The sequence below is a fragment of the Lycorma delicatula genome, chromosome 4 (assembly GCF_047948215.1).
Source record: "Lycorma delicatula isolate Av1 chromosome 4, ASM4794821v1, whole genome shotgun sequence".
Taxonomy (NCBI): Eukaryota; Metazoa; Arthropoda; class Insecta; order Hemiptera; family Fulgoridae; genus Lycorma; species Lycorma delicatula.
Genome location: NC_134458.1, coordinates 45,329,637 through 45,343,731, shown reverse-complemented (window position 1 = coordinate 45,343,731; position 14,095 = coordinate 45,329,637). Strand labels below are relative to the sequence as shown.

Genomic DNA, 14,095 nt, shown 5'->3' with positions numbered 1-14,095 from the left:
AATTTTTAATAATCCCACTCGAATTTTTTCATCCACTCTTCTCATATATAGTCAATGGGCGTAAATAACAATATTAAGAGATCAGAATACCAGCCAACTGTGTACAAAGGGCACAGTAATGCTCACAAAACCCAAAAACATTAATTTTTGTTCGGCGAATCCTAATGTTTACTGATTAGGACGTCACTATCATACCTGATGGATGCGTAATGCCAGTTACTTGCACTGAATTGTCTGCTATCATATCCGTCATAATTTCGTGGTATATAATGCATGGTTGAAGCTTGACTTTAAATTGATCTATCTTATCAAAGCAAATTTAAACAATTTTATATTAAAGCTTCTAATTTTCAGAATTTATTCATGTACAATACGGTTTTTTAAAATGTTAATAAACAATAACAACTCCCCATTTTGTATTTGAAGTAGGTTATATTTGAAAATAAACAGCATGTACAATTTCAAACATAATAAATTGTTCAACAGAGAAAATATTCTCGCAATTTTTTTCATTATGCTTCAAATATTCAGTCTTCTAATATAACTTCAGGAATAACAACAGCTTAAAGTTATTTTCATTCTCGACGCACAACAAAATAATTTAAACTTTCATTTTTATATTATATAAAAAAGAGTAAAAGAGTATAGAAGAAAGTTTTAGTGTATTTTTCTCGTACGTGAGTGAAAAAACAAAAAATTAAACTAGTTTTATCTCATTTGAAAAATGAGATAAAAATTTTTTAAACTAAAATTATAAATGATATACAATACACGTCAAATGTAACTTATTATATAATTAAACGCTTAAAATTTATACTAGTATATATTACGTTAATATTAGTGGATTTAGCGAAGGCAATGACTTGTTATAAAATGTTGATACAGGAATCGAATAGAAGTTTAACTAAATGATAAATTCTACAGTTTGTTTAATGTCTGAAGTACGTCTAAGTACCGGACTGTACATGCTTCTCATTACCGGATACTGTAACCATTCCTCATCTTAAAGACAATAAAGAATTTGTACCACTTGACAGTATTATGTATACTACGGCTGTAGAAAAATCATCGTGTACACTTAATATTTTTCCATTTTTTTTGTAATCCATTTAAGCAAAACATCTTAAAGATAAACAATGTGTAAATGAAATAATATCTGGTATGTTTTCCTTTAATACCAGTTTGAAATCACTAAAACAGTTTTTTTTATAAAACTTGTTAAGAGACAGATTATAAAAATAATTCGTTCAAATTTTTATGAATTTGTACTGATGAACTAAGTGATTCCAAACACAAATTTTCATGATACGGATTACAGTAGCTTGATGTCGTAGCTGAGTAAAAAAGATAGATTAAAGTTCAAGATTTCTGTGCAGAGGATTAGCATATTATGATCTACTCATGCCACTTGGGATTTAACACTATAGGGTTACTCGGTTCTACGATTCGGCCACCAGAATGTTTTGGTTTCCAATTAACCACCCGGGCCTGAATATGTACGATGAAGCTTACATAAACTCAGTAGGTTACGTTTATGCTATAGTCTTGCTTCTGACACAACATGCATATAGAATGATTAGGGATGATAAAATAAAACTACTTGTGTTTCAAAATGAATATCGGGATTTTAAAGCTATGTAATATTTCTCAAGTTTCACCTACATTAATTAATTATGCATGAAATGAAAGAGCACTTCCAACAATTTTAATTCTGTGCAAGCTCATAAACTGTTTCCTGTACCTTCCCCTTGAAACTGCTAGTAGCAAAGATGGAGACCCCCCCCCCCCAGAAACAGAAAGCGTTCTGTGTTTTTCAGTTTGCAAAGTGTGAATCGTACGTGAAACGTACGTTCCGTTTGAAGTTTCTTTGTGATCCTCGAGTGACAATAACATTCGTATACGGTGTAAACAATTTGAAACTACTGGCTGTATTTGTAAGGGAAGAAGGGAAGGAATTCCTTATTTATAGGACGACCGAGTGTGTCCGAAGACAATGTTGAACGTGTAAGAGAGTCTTTTGTGCGTAGTCCTAGGAATTCCTTCCTCAACTGCAATACAAACCACAGAACTTTATTTCGTAACAAGATGGTGCTTGTTAAAAAAAAATGTTAATGATCTTCTAGAATAGTTTGCAATTAAACCAAAAGTTTGTTGTAAATTCTCTTATGAACTTTCTTTCCAAAAATTACACAGTTTATTTTCACGATCAGTAATGGCTTTAGAGGAAATTCCAAAATACTGTTTAATCATTCTGAAACGTCTATTTTACAAACAGGTTGAAGAGTCATTTCTTTTTTATATCCGAAAAAGGAGACGATTCAAAGAATTCTGCAGTAAAGTACTTATTTAAATCGGCTCATACTTACTTAAGTTATTACAAGACAAGATTCTTATTTACCCTCAAAAACCTATCGTATAAAAAACAAGTAAAAACATTAAGCCCAAGATTTAAAAAAAATCATCATATATTGGATTAGTTTCTCGACAGTAGTTAGTTGCATTTATCATAGTGAAAAACAAAAAAGTAATCTGTAATTGTAGGAAATTTGATCCATGAAATACGGTACGATAGATTAAAAGTTTCTAAAATAAAATTCGGCTAGAGTAAGGTACAGGCCGAGAGCAGGCGATACAAAAATAAATAACCTATGTCGAGATATAATTGATAACCGGCCGTTCCCAAAGTCCCTTGTTCTAGTTTTTGTTTCATTTTACCGCTGCAGTAGCTTGTGAATGTAAATCCCCCTTTGTTGCAACGATTAATGTAACGGAATGAAACTGAAGGTACGAAAAACAAGTACGATTCGAATTATCGATAAATAGCGTGCAAAAGAAATAGATACTGTACAACCGGTCCGTGTACGTTAGAATCTACGTAATAATTTTGTTAGTATCATCATCCTTGTATATCGTTACAAATTTATTAAATCTATTTTAATTCAAAAGGAGGTTCCACCCGAATAAGAATGTCACTGCAACCGTAACCGTTATAAGAAACAAAGTGGCAAAGAGGCAGAAAACTAGCAGGTCATCTGCGACATCGAAACGACCAACGGCTAGCAGGCTAGCTGAGAACGACCCACTTATAATCTCAGTCAGTAGCCCAGCCTCTGCCGGCGTTAAACAACCGCTCCTAACTCACGTACTCGCGAACTGAATCCAGTATCCCATACCTCGTGAACTCTGTAAACAGCATATCCCCATCGCGCGCGCCCATACTCTTATCCCGACGTATTCGTTGGCAAGTACACTCGTAGATTGTCATCTATATTTTCGCAAGTGTTTGGACAGGTAAAAGTATAAAATGTTACTGGCTATTTTTATTTTTTATTTGCTTTTTTTAATTAATTAATTTAGTTATTATTGTTCTTATTATTATATAAATATAAAAAATGCATTTTAATAATTTTAGGGGTTAACGAGTTTACTTTTTTATCAAACCTAATAAAAGGCAAAAATGGTTTTTCTCGGTACCCCATTTTTATATTTTTACTACTTGTAAGCATATAAAAACTGTAATTTTTTCTTAGCGATATAATTCGTATTTCTTTACAACTTCATTTTATTATTCTGTAATTAGACTTTAGACTATAAAATTAATTCTCGATGATTGTATAAAGTTTAAAAGTAACTATAAAATATTATATATATATATATATATATATATATATATATAAATTGTAAGAAAATATTAACTCATTCTAATTGTTCAGATATTAAGTTGTTTTTTGATAATATTTATTAGTATCAGAACTAATTGTTTGATTATTAATTTCACGACTGCCTTCGTACTGTTTTCTATGAACATCCTCAGTACAATATAAGTGATGTAATTATATCATGTTGTAGGCGCAATTTTAAATATGAGGACGTGAAAAGAGAACATCATGAAACGACCAACCACATTATAAATAAACAGTAAATTCTCCTACTTTTATGCTACCTTATAAATATTAATACTTTATTAATAAGGCAGTAAAAAAAAATTGTAAAATTTATCTCCAAGTTTGAATATTAAAATTTACAATACTTTTAACTAGTACAATTTTTACGAATTATACTACTTTTAAAAGCTGGGTTAGTTGATTATCCTTTCCAAAAATATTTTGATTTATTCGAAAGTTTGTGATAGAAACTAATTTTAATTTATGTTCTACGTACTACTAGAAAAACGCGTGGTTAAAGGATAGATCAACTAGTCTGCGCGCGTATGTGTTTAATCTTAAGTTAACTGCAAATTTTTTTTTACTAGTTTTAGTCTCTTGAAAATCGTTATAAAAACAAAATATAAATTGAAACATCTGTTATGAAAATAATTTTATACTTATTATTTTTATTGTTTATATATATATATAGTAGTTAAACAAACTTTATATATATATAGTAGTTAAACAATTTAACCATTTAATTATTACCTCACGAAAATAAAATATGGGCTTATAATTCATTAAAATTAAAATAAAAAGAGCGCATTTTTAAATTTGTTGCAAGGTTAACTTTTAAATAGAACCTTAATTTTTCTTTTTATTTAGTTTATTATAAATAAAGAATTTATTTTATCATTATATTTCGATAAGTACGAACGGGTACTTTAGTACAACAGGATATAATATACTATGTATGATGTATCGATATATAACACACGTACATACATTTACGTGTGTGATATACAAACACACACTTAGATATACATCTAATTTCACTTATATGGACGAAAACAGTGATCGAGTAATCATTATACACATATTTTTATAATGTGTGTGTTTGTGTGTGTGTGTGTGAGAGAGAGAGAGAACACACGCATGCGCACGCGCGCACACAAATATATATATATATATATATAAATTAATAAGCAATTTAATAAACTGCATCAATGCGACGGAAATATATTAATTAATTTTTAAATTTTATCCTACCTTTTTTTTGTATATGTTCATTGTTTACTTTCGGACATATTTCTGCTTATTAAAAAATGATATTTTTTATTATAAGTTAAAAAAATATATATATAAATTTTTAAATTGTGAAACAGATTTGATATCTTTTATTATAATTTAAATAAAAATAAATATAGATTTTTAAACTGCGGAAACAGATTTTTACATTTTTCAGTCACTGAAATAGAAGTCGTCTTATTTAGCAACTAAAATATTCATTTTTTTATTTTTTTATTTACATAAAAAAATAAATTAATAAATTTATAAAATAAAAATAAAAAAAATTAATTCTTGTAAGTATTAAAAATTAAAATTAATTCCTTTAAATTATAATGTTAACACATTTTTTTTTTTTAATTCAATTAATTAATAACAATTAACCTAATTTAATACAGTATTTATAATAAAGGATTACTTTATAAAATGGAATGAAAACAAAATTATAGAACGTAGGAATTATAAATAAAAACATTTTACTTTTATATAAATAGAAAAATAAACATTTAAAAAAAATCTAATATCATATTAAGAAAATAAACAAACATTTTTCTAATCTAGAAAACGTAATAACTTTAAAAAATCAACTGTAAGAAATTTAAATCCACCAGACTTAAAAAAAAAATACAGATTAAAAACAGTAATGAATATAAACCAAAAATAAGTGAAGATATGATTACGATTACTGGCTAACGGAAATAATAAATTTAGTTTAAATGTACATTTAAACTTACACTTAAATATGACACCAAAATAATAATTTCATAACTTAACAGCAGATTGTAATTATAGCAGAATAATTCATTTTATTTCAATAATATTTTGAAATCATAAACAAACATCTATATAATTTAAAAATTTAATTATGCTTTAATTAATTTATTATAATATTTTTTTTGAAAATCTGTTCCGAAAAAGCACAGATGTGTGCAAAATTACTCAACTATGAGCAAAGAGAAAAAAACAGTAAATGATAGAATATTTAAATAAACTATAAAAAATTAATTTGTAACTTATAACATTGCAAATTATACACAATGAATGACAACAGTGAGCAGAATGTTGGTATACGAGGTGCGACAATAAATTTAGTGAAGGCAGAACGAATGTTGAAGATGAAGACCGCAGTGGACGACCATCAATCTCACGGACCCATGTCAACTTGGCCAGGGTGCGTGAAATCGTATGATCTGATCGAAGATTATCCGTGAAAATGATTGCAGAAGAACTCAACATCAATCGAGAAACGGTTCGTCTAATATTAACTGAAGATCTTGGTATGAGAAAGATTTGTGCAAAAATGGTCCCCAAAAGTCTCACACAACAACAACGAGAAACACGGAAAAATGTGGCAGCCGATCTGTTAGAGCAAACGGAAATCGATCCAGATTTGTTGAGCCGTGTTATCACTGTTGATGAAGGTTTTGGTTTTTTCAATACGATCCAGAGACAAAACGCCAAGTTCGCAATGGTGCTCAAAGGGATCACCCAGACCAAAAAAAGCTCGCATGACAAAGTCAAAAGTGAAATGCATGCTTGTGTGCTTTTTCAATTCAAAGGGAATTGTTCATAAAGAGTGGGTGCCTCCTGGACAAACAGTTAACCAACATTTCTACAAAGAAATTTTAGAAAGATTTCGTAAACGAGTTCTTCGTGTCTATGCCAACATTGCTGATAATTGGATTCTGCATCACGATAATGCGCCAACCCATACTGCTCTGTCAGTACAGCAATTTTTAACCTCAAAACAAATTTCAGTACTACCACAGCCACCTTATTCACCAGATATCGCTCCGTGCGACTTTTTTCTATTTCCAAGAGTCAAAATGGCGGTCAAAGGACACCATTTTGAAATAACACAAGATGTCCAAAAAGCTGTGACGAGGGTCTTGGAGGATATTACAGAAGATGAGTTCCAGAAATGTTACCATCAATGGCAGAAGCGCTGGAATAAGTGTGTGCAATCAGAGGGGAACTATTTTGAAGGAGACAACACTAAACATGACTAAAACGGTAAGCAACATTTTTTTTCACATCAGTCTCATTACTTTATTGTCGCACCTCGTATGTACAAATATAATGATATTAGAATTTTATGAACTTACTCTATCATCTTTACCGCGCGCGCGTACACACACACACACACATATACTTAAACCAATCATTAAATACTTAGAACCTTTTTCACATATTAATCTCAGAATTACCGCGAAAATCCAACTAAATAGTGTGGTTTAAAGAAATTGCCCTCTTTGGCTTCGAACAAAAGGTAATTCTATTTTTTTTTTAATTACGATCATTAATTTATAAATAATTGTACGATTATATAACCAAATCTAGTAGAATATTCATGAAATACCTATGACTCTTATTTCAATTAAGACAAATTAGAGGATCTAAAAATTATAGGTTATGTAAGACCATATTACCTTGTACAAATAAATATACGTGTAAAAACTTTTGTAAATATGTGTAAATTAAAAAAAGTTGTTATTAATAAAAACAATAAAAAATTCATGATCAATTTTCAGTTTTTTTTCTTATTCAATAGTCAGAGAGTTAAAATTAATTCGCCAAATCATTATTGAATACTAAAATTGATGTAGTGACTACAAAAACAGCGGAAAAAATAGATTTAATATAAAGTTATTTAGATTTATAACAAATATTCCATTATATTTATTTCATTAATAAACAAACACGACTGCCAAAAAAACATTGCTCTTTAATATAGGATAATTACGTGCAGGTAACAATTTTTTATTTAATAATTGTATATATTATAATTCTGTTTTCAAATTTTTTAAATTTATTTAAATATATATATTTACATATACCTTATGATACTTCCGGTAACGTAAAGATTCCACTGCGGGGTCATAAATCTAAATCGGTTCAGTCGTTTAGATGCTACGATGGAACAAACATACATATATCCTAAACACATTACACTCCTTTTTGGGCAGTCGTGTAATAAAATATAGTATAACAAATTTAGACTAAAAATTATATTTACTAAAATAAAAATGTATTTACATTAAATATAGTAACTACATTTATAAAATCCTTTAATAAATGAATTTTTATTGTAATTATCCAGTAACGTCACCCACATACGGGTGTGTGGGATTCACCGCCTATGCGGTGGGACCAACTAAAAACCCACTCCCTTACTCAGGGTGGTACTGGAACTGACGTAAAGGCAACATCAGCACTACCCGCGTCACAGGCACACTTCTCATTCACATCAATATTTACATAACACAATCAGACACTAGTTACACTAAATGTTTACAATTAATAATATATACAGCTCAAAATTTACACTATAACTATGCCGGCCTCAGACAACAGGAACGCGTCCCGCGGGAGCCATTCGTGACGACAATGCCGAGACACCCCTACTTTTAATAACTTGGTAGTGCTTGAATGTTATTTTTTCATAATTAGTTTTGATTCTTTCTTTATTTTATCTTCATTATTTTTTCTTTCTTAAACTCAAGAATTAATCTATTGTAAAGGGTAATTAACTGTAGGAAGAAGTTATATTAACTGTTTCGTAGAATGGGAAATATTTTATAAAACTTTTAAGATATTGAAAACAAATAGAATTCAACGTTGATTGAAATACATGTAATACTGTGTTAAAAACAAACACAGAGTGTTTCTGTTTCAGAAACATATGTTCTGTTTAACACACAGCATTTAGTGATTGTACAACGTTCAAGTACAATTCTTTTGCAAAGAAATATTTTATTCAAATCGATACAGAACAGTACATTATACAGATCAAATCAGTAACAAGTAGATACGCTATTTCACGAATAAAACAAAAAGGGATTGCCCTGTTATTTGCTAGGATGGATCAATGGAAATTGTAGTAAAACTTTGATCAGAAAACTTCACAAAAAACACAATTTTAAAAAACAAAAGATAGAAGCGGTTAAAATCCATATTAACGGTTAAAAGTGGTTAATGCATGAAATAATTGTATAGTTTAAACGCGAGTGTATTAAATAAATGAAATAAGTACAAAATAGATTAATTATTTAGTAGACGTTAATAAAACTCATTTGAGAAAATATTATTTGTATACTTTAAACAAAAATGCAGAAATTTAGAATTTTTTTTTAATCAACGAGTTTAAAAATTCATAGATAAAATAATACTTCATCGGTAAAAGAAAACATTTTATTTTACACAAATAGGTAAAAGATCTTTTAAACGGATTAGCAATTTATTAAACATGGAAAAAATATGGCATTGGCTTCGATTATGTAAATTTATACCAGGCTGGATGATATTACCATATACACCCGTGTACCATACCCACCATTTTGTCCGGAATAACGGTTGAAAAAATAGCCTGCTCGTCGTACATAGATTTTAAGATTTAACATTAATGTAATTAAACTTATACATCCAAAGTGTCCCACGAACAAACGGAGAAACTTTCAGGACATGTTCTACTGGTGAAAATAATGAAAAAGGTTTATACATACTTAGGTCTGGAAACGCTTTGTTTTCGAGTAACGGCTAGTGGAAGATTTCGACCGGATTTCAGCTCTTCTTATTAAAAAAAACCCTGTTGTCATTTTTGGAATCCAAATTAAGGAGTAAAGTTAGTAGTTTCTTATGTAATTTGAGCTGGAAAATAGGATAAAATAGATCCCACAACTGTAACTCCAATAATTTTTAAGATAACGTAAAAAATAATGTTTAATTAATTTTAAATAATTTAACTAATTTTTAATTAATAATTAAAACTACTAATTTTTTAATAATTTAATTAATTTTTAACATAATGTAATGATGTTTCATCATTAACACTATGATTTACTTGGTATTCAACAGAAAACGGACACATTCGAAATGACCCTTTCGTTTGTAAATGCTGATACACTGAAGAATGTTTAAAAGAATGCTTTAAAAAGAATGTTTTTTAGGTACAGAAAGAATAATACATTTTCTGTCTATTTTTTGTCTGTTTTGCTTCAATAAAAAACCGATTTTTTAATGGCTGTATTTACATTATTTTTCTCAGAATTAAATTCTCTATAAGTTTTGTTACTAAATCTTCCGCATGTATTAGTCATTTAACAAAGCTATTTTTTGTATTAAAAACTTAAAAAAAAAAATTTTTTTGACACCGAAGTTTGTGTTTCAGGTCATCTTAACGATTACGTTATCTTAACAATTAGTTTATCTTAAAAATATTTATCTTAAAACTTAATTTGTTATTTTGATATTTGTTTTCTGTTTATTGAACAAAATAACAAATCTCAGTTACAGTAATCATTCGAAATTTCCTCCTTCACAATTTACACAGCACTGTGCCCGACGTAAAATATTTCCAGTGGGCTTTCCGTATCATCTCAGGATCGTTTCCCATAAATTCAATAGCATTTCGTATTTTAATGAGTAACTCTTCTTTAGTATTAACTTTTGTCTATAGTATAAACTTTTGTTGGTATACTATCGTTTTCATGTGGCCCCAAGTGAAGTAATCTAGTTTCTTTAAGTCAGGTGATCGTGGTGGTCAATCGATTGGTCCACCACGTCCAATCCAGTTTAAGAAATTAGCATTCAAATGATTTCTGACTACTAAAGAAAAATGTGGTGTTGCCCCATCGTGTTGGAAAATCATTTGCAATCTAGTATATAAAGGTATATCCTTCAAAAGACCCGGCAAATTATATTTCAAGAAATGACCGTATGCATCTCCCGCAAGGTTTTCATTGAAAACAAAGGGTCCCAGAATTTTGTCATAAATAATGCTCCAACAAAAATCAATGTGAAATCTACTGTGGAAACTAGTTTCCACAGTACCAAGTGGATCGTCTTCGCTCCATAAATGACTATTTTTAGAATTGAAGACTCCGTTTCTCGTAAAAGTGGCTTCATCATAAATAAAAATGGATTTACCTTATCAGCGTTGTATAGAAGCCAACGGCAGAAGTTTAATCGCTGAGGTTAATCTGTTGGCCACAAATTTTAAACCTTCTGCAGGCGGAAAATATATAGATTTTCATTTCCGTAGGATGCGCTACACTTTGTTTCCTGACAAAACAGTACGACATGAAATTCACCTTGTAATAGTGCCGGGGCTACACTGAATATGCTTAATCACGCGATGTTTCATCATTAACATTATGATTTACTTGGTGTTCAAGAGAAAACGGACACGTTGGAAATGCTTTCGTTTGTAAATGCTGATACACTGAAGAATGTTTAAAAGAATCTTTTTTAGGTACAGAAAGAATAATACGATTTTCTGTCTGTTTTGCTTCAATAAAAAACCGATTTTTAAAAATTTTTATTCACTTTTTATCGGCTGTATTTACATAAATATTCTCAGAATTAAATTCTCTACAAGTTTTGTTTCTGAATATTTCGCATTTATTAATAATTTAAAAAAGCTACTGTACTACAAACCTAAAAAAAAACTTCTTTTTACACACTGAATTTTGTATTTTATGTCGGATATCTTAAAAACTACTGGAGTTATTATAGTTCTGGAACCTGTTTTATCCTATTTCACAAATCAAATTACATAAGAAACCACCATCTTTACTCCTTAATTTGGGTTCCAAAAATTACAGTAGGGCTTCTTTTTATTAGAAGAGCTGAAATCTTTCGCTAGCCGTAACTCGAAAACAAAGTGTTTCTAGAGCTATGTTTTTATGAACTTTTTTATTATTTTCACCAGTAGAACATGTCCTGAAACTTTCTCCGTTTCTTCGTGGGACATTGTATATTAATTAATCTTTACAGAATTGTAATACAAACTGTCTTGTTTTCACTACGATCTTACATCCAGCGAAATACAATGATTTAGATAAAACAAACAACTTGGCTATGAATAATTACCGGTATTAGAAAATTAGACTTATCTACATCGTAGTTCCAGACTTTTTTGGTTTGCTCGACACTTCTCCCGCCACCACCACATTCGGTCGCCCTAAAGCATACGATCAAATATCTGTGCCACAAACGGCTACTGAGCCTCGAAACAGTTTAGCGACCAGTATCCTAAATAGCTTCTAGAGCTTACCTAACAACGTGAGAAGACTAAGCGCGGTGCCATACACCACCGGCTTACGTGTCCCAAACGCTCACTTGTCATATATTTGCTAAAATGGATAGGCACACCCCGTCAGCTACTAAAAGTATATATGACATCCATAAATTTAAATTAATTTTGTCTGGACAGCAATTTGCTGCCACGCCTAGGTCGCTGAATTGCAGCAAGTACCTGTCCACCATATTAAAGCGCTTGGTAGTTCCAGACTTATCGAAGTTGTCCTTAGCATTTTTCTTACACATAGACTATTCTTATTTCATTTCATTCATCTAGAAGCTCGCAAGGATACAGCAGCCGTGAGTAATGCCGAAAGGCGGATATCCGGGTTTTTTTAGCGGGTATGAGCCCCGCGCTTGCCGTCAGTGAGCGGGCCTGGCGGTTTTTTAGTTTCCCTACGGAAAACTAAAAAAAAAAAAAAAAAAGCTATTCTTATTTCATATAAAAACATTTTTGTTGATCATGTTGTGGCAGATAAACATTTCTTTTACAGAATTATAGAATGAGTGATAAAAGAGACTGCGTTCATTCACTGTTGCAGAAAATCTACGTGTTATTACTTATTACTTACGTAAAGAAGCACGGAAATCGTGTTACAGGCAGAAAATTTGATAAAGCAGATTCCTGCATTCGTGAGCGGTGAAAAAAACGAATTTCTAGTAAAAACAAGAGAGCATTTCGGCGGAAAAAAGAGAAATATCCGGAAATAATAAAAAAAACACTTCCAGCGCATATGTGGAATGTTTATCTATTTGGATATATATTTATACAGAAATATGTCGGATGAAAGCCTTGGAAATCGCCGATGAATTAAATATAGGTAGGGATAAATTTAAAGTTAGTCTTAACTGGGTATAACGATTTCTTCGCCAACATAGCTTTTTATTTGAAGGACGACATAGCATAGCTACCACCAGCAGCATACAATTATTCCATAGATCAAATTAGGAATCCGGACTAGAAACGATGACTTTCGAAATGCCATCGACAACAATTATGAAAGTATAGTTGCAAAGAGTGTTCAAATATGAAAAACAACGGTTACGAAAAGCAACGTTGCTCGGTGATGATAACAATACTTTCGGACAGGAAAAAACTAACTCCCATATATAATTTTTTAAATATAATATTTATCAAAAGGTCAAATTTTCCGCCCCATATTGTCGTACAAGCCCAAGAAAATGGATTGATGAATTATAAATTAGTACTAGACTGGATTAAATGCTCTCTGAGAGCTTCATTATCAGGAGCTTTATTATGAAAACCTTCCATACTTATAACGGAAAGTTGTAGGGGTCATACGATTGATGATATAAAACGAAGGCTGATTACTGGAAAGTGTGATTAGGTTATTATCCCCCGTGGAATGACATCTATTCTTCGACGCTAGATATTTATATAAACTTACCATTTGAAACCACTCCCGTGAACACTACATAATCGGATGACCAACCCGACACGAGAGACTACAACATTTGATAAAATTAAGAAGCCGTCTTTGATAACAGATTTGTGTGGATTATTGCGGTTTGGTCAGAAATACCGGATGATTTGATTTAAAAATCACTAAAAAAATGTACGAATTTCGAATGTTCTCGATGGAAGTAAGTACGATTATTTGTGGTTAAATGATTACAAAGATATGCAATTCAGTGGATGATGAAAACTCTAGCGTTTATTACAGTAGTTTAAATTAGGTAAAGACCAAGTACAATTTGTATGCTTTTAATTAATTAATTGCAGTATAAACTGATTTTCTAACACTATGAAAATAAGAAATACATTCGATCTGCTATGATAGTTTAGTTAATAAAATGTAAAAAAGTAAGTTTTTTTTTTACCTTTTTCAATTTTCCAAACTTGGGTGCGCGTGGTATATGGTTGTACATGATATATTCAGAATTGATATTTTTTATTCCAGATATACAGTCTACCGAAAGGAGAGATATTTTTTATATTTTTAATTCTGAATATTATTTATTGACCAAATATTTTGAAATATTTATTATAAAAAATAAAACTAACAGCTTTATCATGAAGCGATTTTATAATAAAGCATTATTATTATAATCAATAAACA

General features: G+C 30.3%; 2 protein-coding genes across 3 annotated transcripts in view; one reads left to right on the top strand and one right to left on the bottom strand.

The window, feature by feature from the left end:
* The window catches only part of LOC142323339 (zinc metalloproteinase nas-7-like), a 52,324-nt gene that overhangs the window by 32,496 nt on the left and 5,733 nt on the right, over positions 1–14,095 (bottom strand). The window lies entirely within an intron of this gene.
* Positions 3,132–14,095, top strand: part of LOC142323338 (uncharacterized) — a 29,422-nt gene continuing 18,458 nt past the window's right edge. Inside the window, exon 1 of the mRNA XM_075362833.1 lies at positions 3,132–3,291. The gene's annotated coding sequence lies outside the window, so the exon portion shown is untranslated. The remainder of the gene's footprint in view (positions 3,292–14,095) is intronic.